We start from the raw sequence: 25,308 nt of genomic DNA on the forward strand, positions 1-25,308 counted from the left end.
TGGAGAGCAGGGAATACATTTCAGTCTTTACATTTTTCAAGTTTTGAAGTTGGGAGCCCGCCCATATAACAGAGGAATACATTGAAGTTTGAAGTCAGCAAAACGGAGGGTTACAACAAAAATCCCCAGCAGAAATTAGAAGGAAGACCACAAGTCGAGCCAGAAGTAAAGAAACAGCGGAGGAAGCACAAATCAACAAGGCAACATCAGTCACAAGATCAAATTTGGAAATAAATCTTTGTAAAGCATAGATTATAGCTTAGTCTAGCTTCTTCATTTTTGTCATGGTGTAATAAGGAGGTCAGTAGGCAGTATCAGCAGCAGCAACAGCAATAACAGTAAAACCGCAGCTTCATGGTAGTCCCAGCTACCAAACTTCTTGAACTACATGCAACCTGATTCCCCTATAACCCGGGATATGTAGGTTGTCCAAAACCAAGACTCGGTTGCACCCTTTCTCTTTTCTCTTATCCTTATTTCTTCCCTTTTGAATAAAAATATGTTCAAAAATTAGTCACCTGACTCACCTTATCTTTGCTTGAAAACTCTTCATGTTTCCAAACAAAGAGGGGCAGTTGTGAGCACCTAATTTTTGATAATATTTAATTTTTTTATCACTTCTTCTATGTAAATATTTTAGGGGTTTTAACCTACAATTTTTAGCTTTGTTACACTTTTTATTATAGGGTAAAAATACAAAATTTAAAAGGTGAATTATTATTATTAATATTATTTTGTTTTTATTTTTAAAATAATAAAAAAAATCCGAAAAAATATTAATTTTTTTAATTTTCGGGAGTGATTTAAAAAATAAAAAAAGGGAAGTATTGAATAAAAAAATAAAAGTAAAAGTAGGTGGAATTCTCTTTTAAAAAGTAAAAGAAAGTAGAAAATTAAAAAAATAAAAGTAAAGTTTTGTGGAAATTTTAAAAAAATAAAAAGTAAAAGAAAGTTGGAATTAAAAAACAAATATAAAGGTATCTGAAAATTAAAAAAAAAATTAAAGTAAAAGAAAGTAGCATTTTTAAAAGAAAAGTAAAAGAAAGTGGATTGTTTTTTAAGAAAAGTTAAATAAAGTGGAATTCTCTTTTAAAAAGTAAAAAAAGTGAGATTTTAAATAAGATAAAAGTAATTAAAGTTGGAATTTTAAAAAGTAAAAGTAAATAAAGGTGGGATTTCTTTTTATAAAAAAATAAAAGCAATTTGTAACTGGGATTTCTTTTAATTAAAAAATAATAAAATAATAAAATATTTTTAAAAAAAATCCGAAAAATCTCGAAAAGTTTGCTATAAATAGGAGGAAAAACAAAGAAGAGAGAGAAGAAAAAAGAAGGGGGCGGAGAGAGCGGTATACACTCGATATACACTATGGATACACTAGATATACAGGGGCAGAATTCATTTTGGAGAGAGTAAAAAGATAGAACCAAATTTTCTGAAATATTGAGAGCGGAAGAACACCAGAGAGAGTTCAAATCTAGAAAGAGAAAACAAAGAGAGATTTCCGGACTATTTTTTTTCTCCATTTTTACTGGTTTTCTCCGTGTTGCTGGGATTTCTGGATTGAGGTGTTGAAGCTACTGTGTTGGGCTTTCTGCTGCTGTATTTTGATGGTTGTTGTTGTTGATTGCTTACCCTATTTTTCTGTTCTATATACCAGGTACATGTCCTAAAACTCGATGTATGAAAATATCCAGTTGAAAATGAATGAAGTGGAGGCCTATTGTTGATTTACTGCTTTCATTATACTGTAATAACCGTACTGATGGACTGTTAATTATAAGTTTGTGCATTTGAACCGTTAAGTGTGTGTTAGATATTTAGAAATGCATATGAGTTTAGTTGAGTATTCGTTGTAATAATTCCATGCTGGACTAACAGAATAGTTTCTATTAGTTTAGTTAATTTTCGGTTTTCCTAGATCTGTATAAATGGTATTTTCAAGCTGTGATTAATTAGGCTGTAGACTTTTAAAGTAATGTGATACTTCTTCTGATAATGAGAGCTTTATATTTAGTAGTGATGATATGAGTTAATCTATAATTTTGAGTTTGAGTGGTTGTGTGTGGGTTCGAAATCAGAAAGTTAAAAGTAAATATGAGATATGTATCGTAAGGTTAATTTAGGCAATCCATTTTCGTCCAGCATCCTTAATTCTCGAGTTTCAATTCTCATATGTGGTCACGTTAGTGTTTAATCAAAGTTCATGAGTCATCATTTTAATAAAAATGAGTCATAATAGGGAATTTGAAATTTGAAATAGTATGCACCATGTTTGAAATTATGATCATAGGCAGTTTACGTGGGTCATGAAATCTGAAATCAGTTGCTTTCCAACTCATGTTTAATGTTGCATTGAATTTATTTTACTGGCTAGTTAATTTTAGTAGTAGATTCATCAGATTTGTGTTCTTAATTAAATTGAAATTCCATTTAGTGTAAAAGATAGGGCTTAACAGGCTAGTCCCTAAACGTTTGGGCCTCAGGATAATTGATGTATGGCCCAGGCCAGTTTTGGCCTCTTTCTCATTTAGGCCTGGGCCAAGGTTTGTTTTGGCCGATTTTATGGTGTATATCTGGTTTTAAATTCCCTCTGCTGGGCTCACATCGGAGCCCAATGGTCGGATGTTGGTGCAAAAATATTACTTAGTTTGCATCAGTCCAGTAACAAATTAATTAGGGCCTTTCTTTTATTTTAGAGACAAATTAAGTAGAAAACTATAGATTGCTCTAAGTTTGCACTTTAAAATAATAAAACGGGATGAGCCTCGCTAAACAAAATACATAAATTGCGGGGCCCTCGATAATTGTATATATTAAAATACTTAGATTTCGGGACGGGCCGTAGCGAATTTCACGGCCTTCCCCAAAATAATAACACGTTAGTCTCTTTAGGCGCGTATTTTAATAACATTACCTCCCTAAACTCGGGTGCGCATTTATGTGACCCAAATCCAAATCCCAACAATGTTAAAGTATGTCCAAAAACCATGGGTGCATTTATGTGACGTGGTTCAAGACTTGTTTTAATGACGTTGCAATTTTCTTTAAAAATGAATAAAAGCGGTTAAGGTTAAAATTTGCACATAGGTTCATAATTGTTAAAATTAGATAATTTAAGCCAAATATAACAGTTGAGCGACCGTGCTAGAACTACGGAACTCGAGAATGCCTAACACCTTCTCCTGGGTTAACAGAATTCCTTACTCAGATTTCTGGTTCGCGGACTGTAATACAGAGTCAATCTTTTCCTCGATTCGGGATTCAACCGGTGACTTGGGACGCCATAAATCTCCCAAGTGGCGACTCTAAATCTTTAATAATAAATCCCGTTTCGATTGTCCTTTAATTGGAAAAACTTCCTTATGCCCTTTGCGGGTGTAGGTAAAAAGGAGGTGTGACAGTGATCACTACAATTCTTTAACATTATGGTTGAAAATTCTAGTGATCATCAGGATTTTGTCATAAATCCTGACAATCATTATAACTTGCTGAAATTCTAGCGAGCATGCTTTAAAATCTGGCGTGAGGCTATTTTCTCAAAATTTTGTTACCGGGATTAGCCTGATTTGCAACTGCTAATTGAAAATTAGCCATAGTTTTAAAATTAATCAAAATTTAGCTGCTTTTTTCATGCGAAAATAAAATTTGGACAAAATTACTCTTAGTTAAAATTCGAAAAAAATTCTAGCATAATATGCTAGAGTTCAATTAGCATAACTGTTTGTGTCATTCTCCTTTGATGGGCCTGTGGATCTAAATGGCATGCGACATTAAAAGGTGAAAATAGCACGGACTAGCCAGTTTTCGGACCAGTAATTAAAAAATAGCCAGCATTTGCAAAGTCATTAAAAATAGCCACTATTTGCTGCAACACGAAAAGTTCAAGCATAATATACCAGAAATTTGTGTACCTGTGTATGAACTTCCAGCATATTATGCTGGAACTCCAGCACACAGAAAGTTCCAGCATAATATACTAGAGATTGGAGCATCTGTGTATGAACTTTCAGCATATTATGCTAGACCAGTATACTATGCTGGAACTCCAGTATATTATGTTGGAAGTTTACATGTAAAAAATTCGAACTCCTGTATATTATGCTAGAATATTTTTCGAATTTTGAACAGTATTTTTGTTCAGATTTATCTTTACATGAAAAGTGACTAAATTTCCATTACTTTTGAAACTGTGGCTATTTTTCAAGTACCACTTGTTTTTTTAATTTCACCCCGTTAAAAGAGTAGTCCATGATGTTCTAAACTTCCAATGATGCAACTAACCCTTCAAAATAATTTGTACACATGTTCTAATGGAGGTCCAGAGAGCCCAAAAGAAAGTCTTCTAGCCCAACTGTTGATAGGCCCACTTAAATATCTTCGAAAATTATTGTTGGCGACACTCCATGATCAACATCAATCCAACAAATTTGCTCTTCTATTTTGCTCAAATCGATCATAAGCAGGCCGAGTTCTTAAAAACAACAACACACTGGAGACAAGTCCTAAAAGAGCAAGACAACCCCACCAGAGAAAAGTTGACAAGTAACATTTCCTCCCCATACAAACCACTGTATCAGTCATCATATGTTGTGCAAACGAAGCACCAACAGCATTATTGTCATAAATGACAGCAGCAAGAAAACCATAGACGAGTGATCCAATAGGGATATTTGTGATGAGAATGTTGTGGTTGACTCCAACACTATTTGGTCCAAATAGTTCTGATGTTATTGACACTGCTGCAGCAAATATGAATCCTGAACTCAATCCAATTAGAGCTGTTCCTACTTGGATTGCTGCCTCATTTCCTGTTGCTGCTAGCAAAAAGAATGCTATTGGTGTTGGAACTAATGCAACGGCTAGCCAACCTGTCCTTGCAAAATACAGTTTCCTGCAAAATTCATTCAATTCCCATCTCAATTCAAATCATCATATCTACATTTATGGCACGCAACAACGAATTCAGGATCCAGAATCAGTTGGTATTCCATGTATATATTTTAATATTTTTTTTTAACTTAGAAAGTAATGAGTTCAGTAGAACAATAGAACCAAAGTCATTATGCAGAGTGTTATGATCCATTCCTTTATTCCACACCCACCCCTTCATACAACCAAAGGAAAACAGGAAAACAGAGGAAAAGTGAGCTTTAACTTACAATCTGATGAAATCTGGAGCTGCAGAGAGCAAGCGGCCAAAGAAGGAGAAGGATGAGTAAAGTGTGATGAGAGTGGAAGTCATTGAACTATGTCCAAGTGATTGTGCTATTTGGCCAAGATTGTTACTATACACAAGCCCAATTGTTCCTCCACAAAAGTATGCAAGATAGTATAGCCAAAAATCCAATCTTTTAACCAGGAACCCTGCCTTGTGTTCTTCTCCAAGCATGTACAACTGATGCTTCCCAATTATTTTTCCACAACATCCTTGATCACTAGCTCCACCGGTGCCTATAATCCTCGCAAGGCTTAGTGTAAGAGTCGGTCCATCACCATTTATACCATAGGGCATTACATTAATCTGGCTATTCTCGCGACTAAGTAACTCTTTATGAAATTCAAGATCATGAGCATCAACGAGTAGTAAGCCAGATCCTTGAAGGGGAAAGCTTGAAGAAATTTTCTTTTTAAACCATTTCCTTGCATAGATAACGCCTGGAATTCCCAATGGAATGACAAGAAGTAAAATTGCACCAGCAAAAATTACTCGAGCCATTGATGAATCTGTCGAATGGACAAAGAGAAGATAGAGGCCAGTGATTGCAGCTAGGAAATTTAGTACAACGAATATGAGCTGTTCGTGTTTGATGGCATCAGAGGGCAGGGAATCGATAGGGGGTTGTCATAGGATTGGGACAATGGCTGCAATTGAGGTGATTAAGGGAATGAAGGCATTGAGAAGTAGGTAAATATGAGTAGAAGAAGGATTTATAGCCATTGCAGCGAGGTTGTATAAGGCTGCACTAACTCCATTGAAACTCACAGTGAGTGCAAGTGCTAATGGTCTGTTAGAAGGGAAGTTTTTTATGCAGAGAACAAAGCAAACTGTGTTGAACCAAGTGATGCTGCATCCAGCTAACAAGCAAAGGAAAAATACCTGCAACAATTAGTCAAAAGGAGCTGACATATTTACAAGTACTAAAGAAGTGCAAGATCAAACCAATAAGATTTTTTTTTCTTCCATTATCTTAGAAATAATTTGTTTGATTTCTCCTAAGATGGAGAAAATAGTATGTAGGTGATACTAATTGGTTGAGATTAAGTCATAGTCATATCAATAGGTTACTTTATTGCATTATATATAGGAGCGCTCGCCTTTTAGTCCTAGATTGATACTATACCTTCTTCTTTTTTTTTTTTTTTTTTTTAAATTTATATTGACTTAGATGAGCTTAAATGGAACGATAAAAATAGTGGCGATTTATATTGTCAACCTCAATTTACTAGGCATTGAGGTATAGTTTTTGTTGTTATTGCACTTGAAGGAAAAAAATGATTTTAGTTGTTAGGGGATTCTTAACTAACGGTTGAAATGGACCAATTTATTAAGGGAAAATGCATAAGAAAAAGAAGAAAGAATAAACAAAGTACTAAAAATACATGTGGGGGCGCGTGTAGCTCACCACTTGCCAAGAGTTTGGTTGGCAACGTTAAGGGTGCAAATAATTCCATTTAAAATAAGTTTAGGGGGGTAATAGGATTCCCGCAAAGAAAAAGTGTGTAGTTGGGAATCCGGGTATAGGTCAAGGGGGGTTACTTATGCATTTTTCCATCTATTAATATAGAAAAAGAGAGGCAAATCCATTATATTGTGCCAAGTGTCAAACCGTGGTCTCGACACGTGTCAAAAATTAAGACAACACTCCTATAATCACGGAGATTCAAAAAATCTATAAAATAAAAAAAATAATTTGCACCTTTTAAAGCATTAATATGTTTCAGTTAATTCTCTTAATAGTCCCACGTTAATTTGCAGCTTGGATAAAGCATTAAGAGTCTCACGTTAATTTGTAACTTGGATAAAGCATTAGGAGTCGCACATTTGTTTCAGTTATTTCTTGGATAAAGCATTAATATGTTTCAGTTATTTCTATCAAGAGACCCACGTTTGTGTATCTATTCACGACTCCCACATTTTTTGGACTCCCATATTTTTCATCACGATCATCTAATTAATTCAAATTTTTGGACTCCCACATTTCTTCATTAGTTATTTATTAAATTTATTATATACCTGAATATTCAACTAAAAAAATTCATTACAGATAATTTTAATTTTAATCTATCTATATTTATTTAAAAGGAAAGAAATCAGCCCTACAAATTTGCCAAGTGTTCCACATATAAAATGCCATGTGTCTATTTTAGGACAAATTAGTTAAAGTTAGGTAAAATTAGTTTCTCTTTTTAAAATTTGAATTTAAAAACAATTAATTAGGTATTCTATATTTTTCTAAAAAGAAGTTTTTTAAAATAAGAAGCAGTTTCTACGTATATAGTTTGAAAAGAAAAGTCATTAATAATTTAAAAACAATTAATTACGTATTCTATATTTTTTTAAAAAAGAAGAAGCAGTTTCTATATATATAGTTTGAAAATAAAAGTTATTCCTACAGAAGAAGCCTGTAGTTTCTACGTTTTTTGCCCAAAAAAAAAGTCATTCCTATTAAATAGGTATAGATAGATACATTTCCCCTATTAAATAGGTACAGATACATTTTGAAATAAGAACGACAATTGGGAACGCTATTTTTATTTTTTGCCCTAAAAATTTCATCCTCCAAATTCGGCACCTCAATCCCACGATGTCTCACCATGATATCAACTCCTTACCCACAAACTCTTCTGCCCACAGCAACGTGGTTTCACATTTTTATCAAATCAGTTCTACTTTTACATTATATAATTTTGTTCTTTCTCCATCACGTGCATATCAAACAACAATTCTAGACTACAAGAGGTAATTTGTATGATTTGTATTTCATGAACAATCTTTATTCCATGATGGAATTGTATTCCTTTAACAGATATTTTTGTGCAGTTTTAGTTTCTACTTATATTTACAAATTCCTCTGTCTATTTCAGGATATAATGGAGTTGAAATCAATTTCGTTAGTGAAACTAACAGCAAGTCAATGAATTGGAAGTTAAAGGTTCGTATTGTTAGGTTTTGGAAAAATCCGGATCGCGATAGGCCTGACAACTCTTTTTCAATTGAAATTGTTCTGATGGATGAAAAGGTATTGTTTAAAACTTTATACTCACTTTCTATTTATCATTTTTTTACATATGCGTAAGTATATTACAGTCATGTACGGAATAACTTAGTCATTTTAAGTAATTGAGTTTTCTTGTAGGGAGACCGCATTCACACAAGTATTGGCAGGTCTTTTATCCAAAGGTTCAAACAAGAAATTAAGGAAATGGGTTTGTACATCATGAAGAATTTTGTGGTTTGTCCAAATAATATGAAGCTGAAGACCAAAAACACAAGTTTAAGTTGATGTTCACGCATAAGACCACTATTGACGAATTACACGATCCACATTTTAACATGTGTATTTTCAAATTTAAAACCTATGAGGAGCTGTCAAATCCCCAAGAATTTGACAATATTGAGTTATTTGGTAATTCAGTTTCTCTCATTTTTTTTTCCAGTTTCATTTTACTTTGCCTTATTTGTTTTCTATCTTTTTAGTGCCAGTTCAAACATATCACAGAAATACATACACACCAACGTGGTCGATGTAGTGAATTCTTTGCTGAATTCTATTTTGTTGACAAATTTCTTTTTCTATCATCTTCTACATGTGTTATTTTTTTAATTGCTCTAACTTTTAACATCTTATGTTTCTCTTTCATTATAAATCTTCTAACAATCATCATTGGTGTCTTCAATTATGTGGTGCATTCTAAGCTATTTGGTAATTCAGTTTCTCTCATTTTTTTTCAATTTCATTTTATACTTTGCCTTATTTATTTTCTATCTTTTGAGTTCTAAGTGTGAACTAAATCAACACTAATTATAGTACATAAGATCAAAGATTAAGTTTTAGATTAAAACTGAATTTCTTGACATTGTTAAATCCTTCGTCGAAAATCATAATCTGATTTCTAGAAGCCCTCTGTAGGCGTATGAAACTAAAGAAAGGTTAGTACTGTACCATTTCTCTGAAGATATCCAGTTCAAAGGTATAGTCTTATGTACTACTTTACATAGTATTTACAGATACTATTTCAGAGGTTTTATGAAGGCCTAAGAATAGCTTTTGATCTCTTACTTCCATAGGTAGCTATTGTGAAGGGATCAAACTATTCCTTGCATTCTCTGAAACCTTCCCTTTTAACAAAACTCAGAAAAATTAATCCGAATTCCGATTATCGAACCCAGCCGCCGACAAGAATTGCTTTGGGCGAATTCTCCGCGGGGATATCACAATGGGATACGTGCAGGAAGCCCGAGAAAATCATGTCAAGGAGAAGGTCGAAGAAGGTAAATTTGATATTAAACCCCTAACTGGCCATGTACATTAATCATATATTGTCATTTGTTAAGCATCAAATAGTTGTAGAATACAACCCCACCCATTACTACTTTGTGGAAATGCATGCCAATTTTGTACGAATGTATATATTGTAAAAATTTCTCATATTTTATGTAGTTGAAGTCGAGTCTCAAATGCGAGCTTCAAATGAAAAAAAAACAATTGTTTAATCACCTCCATATTCCGCAATTCGTTTTCCACATCTGTTTAAGTTTCCAATAAACCATTTGGAAAGCTGGAGTTGTAGGCCTAAGTTCTGTTTGAGTAATTTTTTTGGCATCAAAATGGTATGAGGCAGAAGGACTACTTGCTGATATATGGCACTATATGTCAGCAGTTCTCCTTTTATTTGTTTCATTGTGTTTTATACTGCTTATCAAGGACATAATCTTCTCCTCCATCGTAGTTTGTCAAATGCTTCAGTTAAAGCAAATTGTGTGGAGGTTATCATTTAGATTTCATGTTATATTGCATTAACCGTCATATTTTGCATGTCCTATCATTAACTTTGCACATAACACAAGAATTGTGCTTATATTCACTTAGGTAGAAAATTATAACTTGCTTCTAGAGCATCCCATAAAATATACTGATAATTAATTGTTTGGTCAACTTTTTTATACTAATGATGGATTATTTTGGGTTCTACCTGGTTTGGTTTCAGAAGGGTGCTTTTGGTTGAAAATTGTAGAAGACTGTAGGGAGTGGCAATACTGGATATTACAGTCTATCTTGAAGTTAATAATCCCTCCATTGATCAGCACAAAGATATGCGTTTGGACATACATCACATGTCCTATGAGGTGAGAATTGGGTTTCTTGATTATATGTATTGCCTAACATTTGTTGTGATGGTTGACGAGTATATACTAATTCTCTGCTTTATTTTTATGGTAGTTACTACATGAACATGCAAAGAACATTCTTCCGAGGCAAATGTTTCTGCCGATGTGTATATTGGTTGAATTTAAAATATTTAGAATTTGAATTTGAATTAGTTATCTTTTAGAATTTGAATTTGAATTTAAAATATTTAAATATCTATATGGTAGTTATTTGAATTTTGTAGGTAACTAAACGTTTTAGATTAAAAATAAAATATAAGTTCAACTGAATTTTCCTTATATCTTCAAATATAAAAAATAAAAAAAATAAAATCAACACCTCAACGGCTAAAATTTCTCCTAAATCATAGGCACTGAATAATAAGAAAAAATCAAACTTTCTCTCCCCCTTCCCCCTATACATGAGGGATAAAGAATTCCTTTTTAAGAGTGGTGTTATAACGTGATATAACTGCATAACTATCACTATTGTTTTGAGGAAAAGCTATTCTTTTAGAAGTACTTTAATCTTTTTGTACATAACCATTCACTATTTCTTCAATTCTACCTTCTTTAATCTGAAAAGCCAAGCCCCAAACAGTCTGTTTTATGTTGTTTAAACTTGCAAATGATTTGTATTTGCAATCAACAAAAAATGGAAGGAAAAAGAATTTCTGCATGGCAAGAACATAATATCATCCGTATACCAAGAAGATCATTTCAACTGCATTAGAGATGATAGCACCAAAATATATGACTCCTCAATGGTAAGTCTTTATTATCGTTGGTTTATGGGTGATCTTTTGTTATTATCAATGTGATGTCATGTGGTTAATTGTGATACAATCAATAATACATGTTGTCATTTGAGTACAATTTTTCAGTTTTTTTAAATTTTTTAAACTATAAGAACTTGGGTAAATTTTGATGCAACACAAATATCTATTGTTAGCGGTGTCAGAAGATTTTTCTAAATAGGTAGATAGAGCATTCGCCGCCGAAATGTTATATATAAGTTACGATGAGTCAGTTGGTTTAATTAAATATTAACTTAGTAGTAGCTAAGAGAGGATAAGATATTATAATTCTACCTAGATTGCCCTATCATGTTTTCGCTGCAATTCTTTTGCATTTTTATTGTCTAATGAACTTGATATTAACAAAGAAGTCGTGGTGGATCAACAGAGAACATAGCTTGAATTGAGATAAATTGTAATTTTAGAATCATTTTTTTTTTATTTCGTTACGAATTTTCGCTTAACTACAATGCAAAATAAAGCATAAATAGAGAGATTTTTTTTTTGAAAAAAACAAAAATTTCGTCATAAAGAAAAAAAAAAGATTAAAGTTATTTAAATTTGAGATGAAAACGCTATTTTGTTTATTATGATAAGAAAGGTCATGTTGTGGATAAGGCCACATAATTCAAGTTTAATAGATAAAATAAAAACTTAATTTTTTTAAATAATTAAAATAAATTAGAGCTATTGAGAGGAGATTTATACAAAGAAATAGTTTGTAAATGAAATAAAGTAAATATACAATATTTTAAAAATAAGTATTGATAAATTTAAACAATTTATGAATTTCGAGCAATATTTTTAAATAAAATAAATATTTATTCAAGATTAAAATAATTGCAATAACTATCTACATTATATTAAAGGGTAGTAATGAATATTAATAATATAATGAAAAGTTAGTAAAAGGTCACATGAAAACATGTTAATACTATATATTAGATAATATAATAACAAAAATAAGGAAAATAATTAAAAATGGAAGGAAAATATATTTGAACTTAAATTTAGAAAATTCTTAATATTATTATGAGAATTCTCAAATTATGAATAGGACCACGAAATTTAATAACACAAAATAATATCTAATGTAGGTAATTTTACATACGAAAATTAAAAGTCAAATTTGTATCTTCAAACTAAAAGAGAAAGAAAATTTACTTGGACGTATTAGAAAAACAATTATTAGAAAACTCAATAGATTGAAATATAATAATCAAAAAACTTATGCATTAATATTTTAGACAATTAAAAGTTACTATTTAAAAAAATATGATATTATTTTTATTATAGGCAAATATTATATTATCAAACATAATTAAAATTTCATAGTAGGAAAGAAAATGTATATAGAGAAAAATAGAGATAGTGTAAGGGTACTTATACGTTGAATAATTTAATATAAATAAATTATATAATTAAATAAATACTTCAATATATATATATATATATATATATATATAAGGGTAATACCAGGCCCCACATGGGGGAATTACTAGCTAGGTTTGTTGTTGTTATTAAAAGGATAATAAGTAAGACATTAAGTCAATTGGTAAGCTAATATATAAGTTCACATTACAGTATAACGATATTAAGTAATGAATAATGAAATAACTATAAGCAAAGAACATAAAAAAAATGTTTAAAAATGTATTAGAATAAGACTTATTTAAATTTGAGATGAAAAACAAAGTGGTAATAAGAATTTTGTTAAAATAATATGATCGAATGTGCTAAAATAACACATATCACAATATGACATTTTTAATATTCTTTAATATTGATAGTAAAACGAAATGAAAATACTAAAATGAAGGGGTTTGGTTGTTATAGATATAGAAAAAGAAAATAGATCACCGATTATGACATTTGAGAAATAGTTTCATGTCCTGGTTCTAACGGTTTATATTTTAAAGTTATTTTCATATAATTCGAATAATCCAAATCAGTTTTGACATAGTTTGTATCCACGCATCGTGCGAGTACTAATACTAGTAACGGATGAAAGGAATAGGGAAAGTATAGTGTAAGACGATACCCCAAAATGCAGCTCAAAGAGAGCTTTCACAAGAACGACCAATATGAGAGGAGGACAAGTGTCTCTTTGATGCCTTTTGTCTTAAGCTACAAAGAAAAACTCCCTCTAAGAATATCCTTTACTTGACTAAAACCAAATATTATCTTTTTTTTCCCTTCATACAAGCCCAGCAAGAAGGAAACGAAAGATTATAAGAATTAAATACCCAAGGAAAACGTTGGATTTTCAATTATTTTCTTAAACTATTAACATATGAAGTTAAAAATAATCACAAAAAAGATTATATAGATGCTCTCCATGAGAAAATTCAAGGTAGGGTACAGGAAAAGGAGGATGGTATGGGCCTTTGGGAATTAGGTCGTTGCTTCAGGAACCTTCCCAAAGGTACGAGGGAAGATAATAATCAAATGCATGGAGTTACTTGGATAAGAATAAATGTACTTTTCTTGGAAACTAATCAAAGAATATTTTGAATTTTGTGGTTCTCAGCGCATGGCAAAATTCATTCTATTTAGCCACAATTATAACAGAAAGTACATAGTATGAAATAGCTAAAGGGCCTATATTAAATAAATTGATGATGCAAGCAATATGTATGTTACATGTGGAAAATCCTAGAATTTTCGTAGCCCTTTTGAGTAAATTCATAATAAGAACAAGAAAGGAAGAGGATTTATGAACTTTGGACCAAAAATATGATGGGTTATTGGGAAAACTTGATATTTTCGAACTTAGGAGTAACTTCAATTTTTACTGTTTGATGAAACAAGTATTCCAATTTACGTGAGTATTCTCGGTTTTCGAGATTTAAACTATGTGAATTTTGATCAATATTTTAAAATGTATTTTTCTTTATATTGACATGAGAATAATTGCAGCTAATAATATTTTTGAATATTTAAAGTTTAACTTTAAAATATTAAGTTAATCTAATCAAATTAACTTTAAAAATTAATCAAATTGATTCTCAATAAACAAAAAATGCCATATAAATGGGGATGAAGGAAGTATATCAAATATAAAATGAATGATATCATTTTTGGAAATAATTATGTGATTAAGACAGCTTGATTAGACAACAGATTACTGATATATACCTTTTTGAGATAAGAAAAGGAAAAGGGAAAAGGAAACAGATATTCATGCTTAAATACGTCAGAGAGCTAAAATTCGTATATTTACGCCCCTTGCAGGTAACTAAAGCACAAATGAAAAAAGAGGCAAAAAATTAAAAAATGATAGCACGGGTTTTTTTGACCTTTTTGGATTACAATAATATCAAATTCCTGAATTCTGACACTACATGAACTTTTTTAAATAAAAAAGCCAACGAAATCGATTCATTTGAAAAATATTAACATAAGTATAGATTGAATTACGAATTTAAAAACATCTGATTAGACAAGTAAAAAGATAGCATTATCAATACAAACAAAAAACAATACTATTATAGAAGAAAGAAAAGCAGAACATGAAATTTGGATGCAAGATTCATTTTCACTCGCACTTTACTGCCCTTTTCACTATGCCATGCCTCCCTCAAATAAAATGAAAAATAATACTCCCTCCGTTTCAGTTTATGTGAACCCATTTGAGTGGACACGAAGTTTAAGAAGAGAGAGAAGACTTTTGAACTTGTGGTGTAAAATGAAGCACATATATTTTGTATGGCTATAAATCATTGCATAAAGGTAAATTGTTTCCAAATAGGGAAAAATGTCATTCTTTTTGGCACGGACTAAAAAGGAAATAAGTTCACATAAATTGAAACGGAGAGAGTAGTAAAAGTTAGAACACAAGAATTGAATATTTAACTTATATGGAGTAAATATTTACTGTCTATCTTATTTTGTAACTTATTAATCTCATTCTTTATTTATGGACGGTTAGTTAACTATACTTATGTTGAGTAACTTTGAAATTGTAAAAGTTTTTCAAAACCAAGTTAAACTAAAGAACTAATTGTAATAGGGTAAATCAAAAAGAGAGAAATAATACTAACCACAAAATAAGGCAAGGAAATGAGGTCAAGAATGACAAGCCACTGAATCCCGTAACCAAAGAATCCAATGAAAGCAGCCACGAACATGACGAACCACAACGGAAAATACATCAAAGCCAATCCAGAGGACCATCCCAGAGCTTTTCCGAGATCCGACGCTGTCGCCAGGTAGTTCAACTGCACCTGTGAAATTCCCAAAACAGCCTTCAGCTCCGACGAGTAAGCCGAGAAGTCGAAGTTGGTTCCAGTGAATGCTTGAATCCATATGGTCGCCACTAAAATCATCCATTTTCTTGATTGTCCTCCCATTTAATTTGAACTAATTATATCTCTCGCGGTTATTTTTGCGTTGTGTACAGACTTTACGTGGCCTAATTTATATGCGTTCGTTTCCTATAATAGAGAAAAATCACTCCGACTGTTTTTTTTTTATTGTGACAGAAAGTGAAGACATGGACCTTGCTTTCCGTGTTGTACTTCCTCCATCCAAATTTACTTGTACATTATTAGACCCTCAAGGAATAATAAATAATATGGTTATTTTATTATATATATCACTTTTCAATTATTATTATTGATGAAATATTAACTCTCACTATTATCAATCTAAAATATTAAGAAATGATAAGGGTAAAATAAGTATAAACGGGTAAAGTATCCATCGGTTTCCAATCTGAACAAGTATAAACAGCTGTTATTTACCAATACCATCTTTATTTTCCATTTAGTATGTTTTAAAATTTGTGGCTAGTCACAAACCAAAAAAAGTAGAAACAAAAAATTTGTGGTTAATTAGTAGTAGTTTTCTTCATATGCAGTTTCTTAACAACAACATTCCCACTGGAGTGCGTAGTCGAAGAAACTTTTTAAATTAATTCCATAGCATTAAGTCAAACTAAATACAACGTAAATACTTTTTTTTATTAAGAAAACTCCAAAATTGTTTATTATTAATTATGACAGAAACACTACGTATTCTAGAATAGTATTAATTGAATACTAAACATCTAATACGTTATGGACCCCTGATCAATTGTACCCTTATCTTCTGGTTATTAAAAAATCAGGTCAAGGGAGGCAATATTGACCTTTAGCACTACTTAGGTTTTGAAAACTTTTTGGAAAATTTTAAATATTGAAAAATTATTGTGCCATGAACCAAAGCAAACATGGGCGGATCGGGGTTAATCTTTTTATATAAATCTCCTTATTTTTTGTGAATTTCGGATAGTTTTTGCATAACTGAAGGATTACTGGTGTGCTGGGCTGCATGTCCCGCATTCGTGAGGATCTATTTGCAAATGCGAGCCTCGCATTTGCGAAGATTGGGAAGGGGCTGTGCACTTCGTTTTTGTGAAGTCATATCCGCTTTTGCGAATGGATGGGTATCGCAATTGCGAGGGAAGGGTCGCAATTGCGACATTGGGGGACTTAGGAACAACTTCGCATTTGCGAGGCTTGGTTCGCTTTTGCGAAGGGCAGGGCCTTCACAAATGCGAAGTGTAAGTCGCATTTGAGACATCTAAGAGGTTCAGACACCGATCGGATTTGTGATCAGTGGTTCGTTTTTGCGAGCATCGTTCGCGATTGCGATATCTGTAGCTGGGTAAAGATTGAGATTACAGGACTTAGCTCTACACTATTTTTGAGACCTAGACTCCTTAGAGGCAATTTTTGAAGAGCAATTTCTTTCCAACTTTACAGGTTAGCAATCTTAACTTATTTTTGTTTAATTTCCATTACTTTTTCGGAACTTCATTATCAAATCAAAAATTCATTGAGTAGAAATTGGAGATTTTGGATAGAAACTAGAAATTTTGTAAAATTAAGATTTAGACCTCAATTTGAGGCCGGATCTCAAGACAAATCACATATTTAGACTCGGGTTAATTGGTAACCGGGATTTAGTCTTAACTTCGGATTTCGACCGCAGGGGGTCGGGTTGATTTTTTGTTGACTTTTCCAATTATGTTAAAGATTGAATTTTTTTCATACAAGGGTAGTTTCTAAAGCTTGTTTTGACTTGTTTGAACAATATTTGACGAGATTCGGATTGTTTGGAGATCTATTCTAAAGTGAATGCCGTGTTGGATTGTTGATCTTGTTCTAGAAATAGGTAAGTGTCTTTGTTAACCTTGATTGAGGTAACTAGGGGTGTAATTGAGTCTATTTGCTACATGATCTATGTGTTGGGGGTGACATATATACAAGGTGACTAGTGTATATGAGTTAGCCATGGGATAAGTGTGAGTAGAATTAGTCTTATTTGTGCCATGTTACTCTGTGTATTATGTCTTTCATACTTTAGATAGAATATATAACTCCTTAATTTCTCGAATTCGTGTTATTTTCTATGTTGAGCTTATTGTGATATTGCGCGTTGAGATAGTTGAATTGTTGAATTGGTTGTTGGTGCCAAAGTGCTGGTAAATTCTCATATGGTGAGTTATGTTCAAATGTTAACCTTGATGTTGTATGCTTCTTACCTTGCTTGGTACTGTGTTATGTGTGATGTTTGTTGAGGAATAGTGAAATGCACAAAGGGTGTTATTGTGCTTGTGAGGAAGAGTGATTGTGCACTAAGGTGTTTTCGTGCTTTATTCATATATCAAATATCATTGCACGAAGGGTATTTTTGTACTTTTCAGACTTGAGAGAAAGTGAGGATATGCACAAAGGGTGTTTTGGTGCTTGCTATTATATTATGTTGTGAGCATGAGAGTAAAAACATGAAGGGTGATGCTGTGCCGTTTGTTAGTTTCATTATTCTTTACTTAGTTATTCGGATTGTGAACTTGGCTTTATGGTTTCATAATTTACTTTTGAAGGGTTGTTTAGAGTTGTTGCAAAAGCATGAGTTGTGGTTTACTCAGTATCACTTTCCTTTACCTTTCCATTTTATTGTGATGACCTTTTAAAATGAAATTCTACATTTTGAGACCTTAAAAACCTCTTTTAGCATCATCTCGATTTGCGTGCGCAGTCCGGACGAGTAGCCGAAAAGCCTATATATGAAAATCTGTGAAAAATAATAAATTTTTACTATAAAATGAATTAATTTGACTTCGGTCAAGGTTTTGGATAAACGGATCCAGACCCGTAATTTAACGGTCCCGGAGGGTCCGTAGGAAAATATGGGACTTGGGCGTATGCCCGGAATCGAATTCCGAGGTCCCAAGCCCAAGAAATGCATTTTTGAAGAAAATTGTTTATAAGGTTTGGAAATAAATTTTGATTAAAACTTGATAGTATCGGGCTCGTATTTTGGTTTCGGTGCCCGATACAGGTCTTATATGTGATTTAAGATAATCCTGTGAAGTTTGGTAAGAAACGAAATCCATTTGACGTTATTCGGACCTTAAATGCAAAATGTGATGTTTAAAGATGTTTTGAGAAATTTCATTGGTTTTAGGTTTAATTCGATGTTCGTGAAGTTATTTTGGTAATTTGATTGCACGAATAAGTCCGTAGGATGTTTTTGAGGTTGTGTGTATATTTGGTTTGGAGCCCCGAGGGCTCGGGTGAGTTTTGGATAGGCCACAGAGCGCATTTTGGACCTAGCAAATTGCAGGTTTTTCACTGGTTTGTTCAGGCCTGCAGGCTTCGCATTTGCAAAGCCTTGCTTGCAAATGCGAAACAGCCCAGACAACTCTTCCTCGCAAATGCGAGTGTTCCTTCGCAAATGCGAAGCACCCCCCTCTTGGGCCAGTTATCGCAATTGCGAACTATTGTTCGCATTTTCCCTTCTCGCAATTGCGAGGCCCCTTTCGCATTTCCCAACATAGCAGAGGTCAGGGTTCGCACCCCTATTCGCAATTCCCATATCTGCAACCTGCAACTTTTATACTTAGACGATTTTCAACCCATTTTTCACATCTTTTCAAAACACAAACTCCCTAGGGCGATTTTTCAAGAACAACTCTTCTTCCAAATCGATTGTAAGTTAATTTTAACTCATTTCCTTCAATCATTAACATCTTTTAACATGATTTCAACTTAAAATCAATGATTTTTATGGGAGAAATTGGGTGTTTTGGGTAGAACCTAGGTTTTTCAAAAATTGGGGATTTGGACCTCGATTTGAGGTATGATTTCAAAAAAAATTATATATTTGGGTTCGTGGGAGAATGGGTAACCAGGTGTTGGTTTGAACCTCGGGTTTTGACCATGTGGGCCCGGGGGTGATTTTTTGACTTTTTGGGTAAAACTTTGGAAAACTCATTTTCATGCATCCGAATTGATTCATTTAGCGTTTATTGATGTAATTAAGTAACTTGTGATTAGATACGAGCGAATTGGTGGTGGAATCAAGGAGTAAAGCTATAGTTGAATCGTGAATTGTGTTCGTTGCATCGGGGTAAGTGTTTTGGTCTAACCTTAGCTTGAGGGATTAGGAGTTGAGTCCTATTTGCTATGTGGTAATTGTTGAGTACGACGTATAGGCATGGTGAAGAGTATCTATACGTTGGTGTCTAGCATGCCCGTGAGTCTTTATATTGTGATTATCATGACTCCGTTGTATCTTTCATGCCTTAGTGGTGGTTTCTATTTGTTATATAAAGTTTGTGGAAGGAATTGTGACCTATGAACATTGAGGAGCGTTGGCTCACGTTGTATAACGAATTGTGAAAGTATAAGTGATAATTGAACCTGTAGAGCCTTGGCTCGAGTTGTGAAGTGAATTGTCAAGTAAAAGTGAGAAAGAGAAGAGATCATTATATTGTCACCCTTGCCGGGCTATTGTTGATTTATTTGTTATCTCCCTTGCCGGGATTTAATTGTTGAAATGTTGCTCCCTTTCCGGGATTCTTATTGCAATTTAATTTATTCCCTTGACCTATTGTTTGTGATTGATGCTTGGGTGAGGAAGAGAGTTAAAGCACGAAAAGTGATGTCGTGCATTCTTTGTTTCGTGAGGAAAGAGTGTAAAGCACGAAGGGTGATTCTATGTATGATTTGTGAGGAAAGAGTGTAAAGCATGAAGGATGATGTCATGCCGCACGATGTACCATTCCATGTCGATTATATTGATTATATGGTGAGGAAAGAGAGTAAAAGCACGAAGGGTAATGCCGTGCACATTTTTATTATATGATTTCTTGGTGAGGACGAGAGTAAAAGCACGAAGGGTGATGATGTGCATTTATTGATTTCTGCTTCTTTGTTGATATCCGAGTTATATTGCTTCTTTCGTTTACTTGTTGTCTTGTTATTAGGAATTAATATCTTCCCCCGCAGCATACTCCCCCTCCCATACTTGACTGGTTATTTCTGTATTTCTTTTTCGCTGTATATATATTTGAACTGCATAGGTTTATTTGGTAGTCTAGTCCTAGCCTCGTCACTACTTCACCGAGGTTAGGCTAGACACTTACTAGCACATGGGTTCGATTGTGTTGATACTACACTGTGCACTATGTGCAGATCCCGGAGCAGCTCTTGGACCGTAGTTGGAGGCTACCTTTAGTCCACGCGGAGATCCAAGGTATACTTGCATGCGTCCGCATGCCCTGGCGTCTCCTTCTATCCCTATTTCCTGTTTCATTTTCCTTTTATTTAGAAACAGTGTATTGTTATTTCTTCAGACCTTGTATGTAGTAAGTCTTAGACCGTCTGTGATACTGTGACACCAGGTTTTGGGTGATTAAGGCTTGAGTAATTGTAATAGACATAAATTTCAGATATTTTATTGATGTTTTCCGCTTTAATTTAAAGTTTCGTTGTTTATACGTTATCGCCTTATATTTGTTAAAAAGAAATAATTGGACAATGAAGTAAGTAGTTAAAGGATTGGCTTGCCTAGCTCACATTAGTAGGCGCCATCACGACTCCCGAGGGTGGGAAATTTGGGTCGTGACAAGTTGGTATCAGAGCTCTAGGTTACATGGGTCTCACAATTCATAGACAAACTTAGTAGAGTCTGAGGGATCGGTATAGAGACGTCTGTATTTAACCCCCAGAGGCTACAGAGTTAGGAAAAACTTAACATTTATTATTTCCTATCGTGCGGTTTGGTTTCTCAATGCTAATTGAAATTCTACTCTGTTCTTTTGCAGATGGCGAGAACACGCGCTTCCTCATCCACTGACCAGCAGCCCGAGCTCCCAGCAGCAGCTCCCACAAGGGGCAGAGGGCGAGGTCGTGCTAGAGGCCGAGGTAGGGGCAGAGCTCAGCCCCGAGCAACAGCACCAGCGGCGGAGCCTTAGGTTGACTTTGATGATGAGGTTCCGGCCCTAGCAGTTTCGGTGGGCCCAGCTCAGGTCCCAAAGGGGTTTATTGCTACCCCAATTCTTCAGGATGCTCTGGTCATCTAGTGGGCCTTATGGAGAGTGTCACCCGAGCAAGCTTGCTTCCTGTAGCACCACTCGTCTCTCAGGCTGGAGGAGGAGCCCAGACTCATGCTACTCGCACTCCAGAGTAGGTAGCTCCCCAGTTTCAGACTTCAGCAGTTCAGCCAGTTGGATCAGTTCAGCCTATTGTGGTAGCTCAGACCGGTGATGGAGCAGCTATGTCTGCCGATGTTTTGTGGAGGTTGGATAGGTTCACCAAGCTCTTCACTACTACTTTCAGCGGTGCATCTTCCGAGGATCCCTAGGGTTATCTAGACAACTATCATAAGGTTCTCAGGAACATGGGGATAGTTGACGCCAATGGGGTCGATTTTGCTACTTTTCGTTTGTCTGGATCTGCCAAGACTTGGTGGAGGGATTATTGTTTGGCTAGACCAGCCAGATCGCCAATTTTGACTTAGGAGCAGTTTACTCAGCTATTTCTGGAGAAGTTTCTCCCCAGTATGAGACCATATTCATTGACTTGGCTCGTCATGCTCTTATCATACTTCCCATCGAGAGAGAGAGAGAGAGGGTGAGGAGGTTCATTGATGGACTTATTCAGCCGATTTGTCTTCAGATGGCAAGGGAGACAAGGAGTAAGATTTTTTTCCAGGAGACGGCCAATGTGGCCAGGAGTGTGGAGATGGTTCTGTCTCAGGGAGGTGGTCATGGGTCAGACAAGAGGCCCCGTCATTCAGGCCGATTCAGTGGTACCTCGTCTGGAGGTAGGGATTCATATGGTAGAGGCAATCCTCCTAGGCCTTTTCAGTCAGCACTTCAGGTTTCTCATGGTGCTTCAGGTGGCCGTGGTCCTTGGATGCAGTATTCTGATCTGCAGTCCTACAGTGCACCACCAACTCCTATCAGTGCACCGCTGCTTCAAAGTTTTCGGGGTGGTCATTCAGGTCGCCAGGGTCAGCAGTCTCAGCAGCCGAGGGCTTGCTACACTTGTGGTGATATGGGTCATATTGCTAGGTTTTGCCCTCGAGCACCGAGTAGCTCTCAACATCAGGGTTCCCAAGCCATATTTTAGGCACCAGGTGTTCCACAGCCCGCCCAGCCAGCTAGAGGTGCTAGAGGTGGAGGTAGAGGTATTAGAGGTGGAGCTCAGGCCGCTAGAGGTGGAGGCCAGCCAATAGCAAGTTGTCCTAGAGATGTAGTTCAAGGTGATGGGGCCCAGCCCGATGTTATGCTCTTCCAGTCAGGCTCGAGGCTGAGGCTTCCGATGCAGTTATCACAGGTACTGTTCTGGTTTGTGATAGAGATGCTTCAGTATTATTTGATCCAGGGTCTACATACTCGTATGTGTCATCTTATTTTGCACCGTATCTGGTCATGCCTAGTGATTCTTTGAGTGCTCCTATTTTTGTGTCTACACCGGTGGGTGATTCTATTGTGGTAGATCGAGTCCATCGTTCATGTATAGTTGTGATTGGAGGTCTTGAGACTCGTGTAGATTTGCTTCTTTTAGACATGGTCGATTTCAATGTCATATTGGGGATGGACTGGTTATCACCTTATCATACTATCTTGGACTGTCATGCCAAGACTGTGACCTTAGCCTTATCGGGTTTACCTCGTTTAGAGTGGAGAGGGACTCCTAGTCATTCTACCAGTAGTGTTATCTTCTATGTGAAGGCTCGGCGTATGGTCGAGAAGGAGTGTTTGGCCTATTTGGCATATGTTCGTAATTCCAGTGCTGAGGTTCCTTCTATTGATTATGTGCCCGTTGTTTGTGAGTTTCTTGAGGTTTTCCCCTTAGACTTACCAGGTATGCTACCCAACAGGGATATTGACTTCTGCATTGATTTGGCTCCGGCACTCAACCCATTTCTATCCCGCCGTATCGTATGGCCCCGCCTGAGTTGAAAGAGTTGAAGGAGCAGTTGCAAGACTTGCTTGAGAAGGGTTTCATTTGGCCGAGTGTTTCACCTTGGGGTGCGCCAGTGTTGTTTGTTAAGAAGAAGGATGGCTCGATGAGAATGTGTATTGATTACCAACAGTTGAACAAGGTTACAATCAAGAATAAGTATCCATTGCCGAGGATTGATGGTCTATTTGATCAGCTTCAGGGTGCCAAGGTATTTTCGAAGATTGACTTGAGATATGGCTACCATCAGTTGAGGATTAGGGCATCCGATGTCTGTAAGACAGCTTTCCGCACTCGGTACGAGCATTATGAGTTCTTGGTGATGTCATTCGGGTTGACAAATTCCCCAGCAGCCTTTATGGATTTGATGAACCGAGTGTTCAGGCCTTATTTGGATTTGTTCGTGATAGTATTCATTGATGATATTTTGATCTATTCCACAGCCGGGAAGAGCGCGAGCAACATCTTAGAGTGGTTCTTTAGACCTTGAGGGATAGTCAGTTATATACTAAGTTCTCGAAGTGTGAGTTCTGATTGAGTTTAGTTGCATTCCTGGGTCATGTTGTATTAGCAGAGGGTATTCAGGTTGATCCGAAGAAGATTGAGGCAGTCAAGAAGTGGCTTAGACCAGCATCAGCTACAGAGATTCGGAGTTTCTTGGGATTGACAGGCTACTATCTTCAGTTCGTGGAGGGGTTTTCATCTATCGCAACCCCGATGACCAGGTTGACCCAGAAGGTTGCCCAGTTCAGATGGTCGAATGAGTGTGAGGCGAGCTTCCTGAAGCTCAAGACAGCTTTGACTACGGCACCAGTGTTGATTTTTCCCACATGTTTAGGGCCCTATACAGTTTATTGTGATGCATCTCGTATTGGACTTGGTGCGATATTGATGCAGGATGGCAAAGTCATTGCCTATGCGACACGGCAGTTGAAGATGCATGAGAAAACTATCTGGTTCATGATTTGGAGTTGGCAGCCATTGTTCATGCGTTGAAGATTTGGAGGCATTATTTGTATGTTGTGGCATGTGAGGCATTCACGGATCACAAGAGTCTTCAGTATTTGTTCAAGCAAAAGGAGTTGAATTTGAGGCAGAGGAGGTGGTTGGAGTTGTTGAAAGATTATGATATCACTATCTTATATCATCCAGGAAAGACCAATGTGGTGGCCGATGCTTTGAGTAGGAAGTCAGCCAGTATGGGCAGTCTTGCTTATATTCTGGTCGGTGAGAGACTGCTTGTTTTGGATATTCAGGCTTTGGCCAATCAGTTCGTGAGGTTGGATGTTTCTGAGCCCAGTCGTGTATTAGCTTGCACGGTCGCCCGTTCTTCTTTAGTGTTGCATCTCTGAGATCGACAGTATTATGATCCCCATTTATGTGTCCTCAGAGACACGGTGCAGCACGAAGGTGCCAAGCAGGTTACCTTGGGTGATGATGGAGTTTTGAGATTGCAGGGTCGAGTTTGAGTGCCTAATGTGGATGGGCTTCGAGAGTTGATTTTGGAGGAGGCCCATAGTTCCCGGTACTCTATTCATCCGGGCACCGCGAAGATGTATCAGGATTTGCAGCAACATTATTGGTGGCGGAGAATGAAGAAGGATATCGTTGCATATGTGGCTCGGTGTTTGAATTGTCAGCAGGTTAAGTACAAGCATCAGAGGCCCGATGGTTCATTTCAGAGGATTGAGCTTCCCGAGTGGAAGTGGGAGCGGATCACTATGGATTTCATTGTTGGACTCCCACAGACTCAGAGGAAGTTCGATGCAGTGTGGGTTATTGTTGATAGGCTGACCAAGTCAGCGCATTTCATTCATGTGGCAGTCTCTTATTCTTCCGAGAGGTTAGCTGAGATATATATCCGGGAGATTGTTCGCCTTCATGGTGTGCCCGT

The 25,308-nt window shown here is 35.6% G+C and overlaps 1 pseudogene; it reads right to left on the reverse strand.

The window, feature by feature from the left end:
• Positions 1–4,076: 4,076 nt before the first annotated feature.
• Positions 4,077–15,708, reverse strand: LOC107810041 (protein NUCLEAR FUSION DEFECTIVE 4-like; annotated as a pseudogene).
• Positions 15,709–25,308: the final 9,600 nt, after the last annotated feature.

Source organism: Nicotiana tabacum, chromosome 1 (assembly GCF_000715075.1).
Source record: "Nicotiana tabacum cultivar K326 chromosome 1, ASM71507v2, whole genome shotgun sequence".
In the NCBI taxonomy this organism is placed as follows: Eukaryota; Viridiplantae; Streptophyta; class Magnoliopsida; order Solanales; family Solanaceae; genus Nicotiana; species Nicotiana tabacum.